The sequence below is a fragment of the Cynocephalus volans genome, chromosome 4 (genome assembly GCF_027409185.1).
Source record: "Cynocephalus volans isolate mCynVol1 chromosome 4, mCynVol1.pri, whole genome shotgun sequence".
NCBI classification, from domain to species: Eukaryota; Metazoa; Chordata; class Mammalia; order Dermoptera; family Cynocephalidae; genus Cynocephalus; species Cynocephalus volans.
The window spans coordinates 155013448-155015781 of NC_084463.1; the positions used below are offsets into that span (position 1 = coordinate 155013448).

Here is a 2334-nt window from a genome sequence, read left to right on the forward strand (position 1 = left end):
CTTTCTCCAAACTCATCCGTGTTGCTGTGTATGGCAGAATTTCATTTTATGTTTTATGGCCAAGTAGTATTCCATTGTGTATATATAACACATTTTCCTTATCCAGTCCGTTATTGGACATCTAGGTTGGTTCCAGCTCTTGTCTATTGTAAATAGAGCTGCTATGAACATGGGAGTGCACATATCCCTTTGACATGATGATTTCCATTGCTTTGGGTATATACCTAGCAGTGGGATTGCTGGATGATATGGTAGTTCTATCTGTAGTTGTTTGAGAAACCTCCATACTGTTTTCCATAGTGGCTGTGCTAATTTACAGTCCCCCCTCCAATAGTGAGACTTTCTTCCCCTTTTAATATTTTCTTTAGATGTTTGTTGGTTTGTTTGTTTTTTTAAGTCACATTTATTCAGTGCGATGATCAGACTATTACATTTAGCAACCAACAGCATGGCTGCAAAGAAAAAAATTATACATTAAATCCCTTTGTTTGAATGCTTTATACTTTCCACAGGACAGAAACTAAAATAACCTGCTATACAATCAGTCACAAATACAGTCCTTGAGTTTTTTTGCCCATACACATGAGTATTGTCTAAAACATGTCTTCTTTGTAGCAGGCGGCCCTGCCACCACTGTACTTGGCTGAGTTCACAAATCTGTTGGAAACTGTAGCTTCCCTGTCACTTCTCTGGCTCTTCTCTCCTGCTAAGCTTTGTTTCCTGGAAGTTAATTAGAACTTCCTGCCACTGACATAGCTACTGCTGCTGCTGGAGTCACCATAGCCACCTTGGTTTCATAGTTTGGCAAAATATTGTCCTTCACCACCATAGGGACCAGAACTTCTGCCACAGAATTTCCTCCCTTCATGGGTCCACAATTTGAACACTGTTGTAATTGCCAGAATCACTGTAGCTTCCACCACCTCCAAAATCGCTCTCATCATTACCAAATCCATTATAACCATCCCCACAGCCATCACATCCACCACCACCCTGGCTGCCACCAAAGCCACCACGACCACCGAAGTTTTCTTCATAACCAAAGTTGTCATTCCCACCAAAACCACCTCCATGACCACCACCAAAGTTTCCGGAATAACTTTGACCTCTTTGGCTGGATGAAGCACCAGCCATCTCTCGCTTCGACAGAGCTTTCCTTACTTCACAGTTTTGGCCATTCACAGGACGGTATTTCTGAATGACAATCTTATCCATGGAGTCATGGTCATCAAAGGTTACAAAAGCAAAGCCCCTCTTATTGCCACTGCCTCTGTCCGTCATGGTTCCAATCAGTTCAGTTTTCCCACACTGTTCAAAGTAATCTCTCAGATGATTCTCTCAGATGAATCTCTCTCTTCAGTGTCCTCTTTAATGCTGACAACAAAGATCGTTTTAACAATTAAGTAGGCATCTGGCTTTGAGAATCCTCTTTTGAGACAGCCCTCTTTGGTTCCACACTCTTCCATTCACTTTGTGTGGCCTTGCATTTATGGCTGCATCCACCTCCTCCACAGTGGCGTATGTGACAAATGCAATGCCCCTGGAGTGCTTAGTGTTTTGATCCCTCATTACCACACAATCCATGAGCATTCCCCATTGCTCAGAATGGCTGCTGAGACTCTCATCAGTTGTTTCAAAGCTCAACCCTCCAGGGAAGAGCTTCCAAAGCTTCTCGGGCTCTTTAGGAGACTCTGACTTAGACATGACAGAAGTGGAAAGAGACTTTAATCATGCTTCCTCGGCAGCATCCACAGACAGAAAAGGCATTTGTTGGTTTTTTCAGGTGGTAAGATTGAGTTTCTTTTTTCTTTCTCATTAGTATTTTTGTTTTAGCAGTGAGTTTTGTTCTTTCTTGTGTATTTGTGATAGTGATTATTGTTTTTTGGATTCCAGATGCAGGACACCCTTGAGAATTTCTTGCAGGGCTGGTTATGTGGTGATGAAAACTTGCAGCTTTTGTTTCTCTGGGAAATACAAAATTTCTCCCTCATTTCTGAAGGATTGCCTTGCTGGGTGTAGTATTCATGGCTGGCTGTTTGTTTCTTTTGTGTTTTGAATATGTTATCCTATTTTCTTCTTGCCTGTAGAGTTTCAGTTGAGAAGTCTGCTGTTAGTCTTATGGGGGCTCCCTTATAAGTGACTTGGTGCTTTTCTCTTGCTGCTTTTAGGATTCTCTCTTCGTCTTTGAGTTTTGCCAGTTTGACTATAATGTGCCTTGGAGAAGTTATTTTTGGATCAGATCTGTTAGGGGACCTTTGAGTTTCCTGGATCTGAAAGTCTGTGTCTCTTCCTGTACCTGGGAAGTTTTCTGTTATTATTTCATTGAATAGATTC

The 2334-nt window shown here is 41.7% G+C and overlaps 1 pseudogene; it reads right to left on the reverse strand.

The window, feature by feature from the left end:
• Positions 1 to 731: 731 nt before the first annotated feature.
• LOC134377205 (heterogeneous nuclear ribonucleoprotein A1-like 3) lies at positions 732 to 1704 on the reverse strand (annotated as a pseudogene).
• Positions 1705 to 2334: the final 630 nt, after the last annotated feature.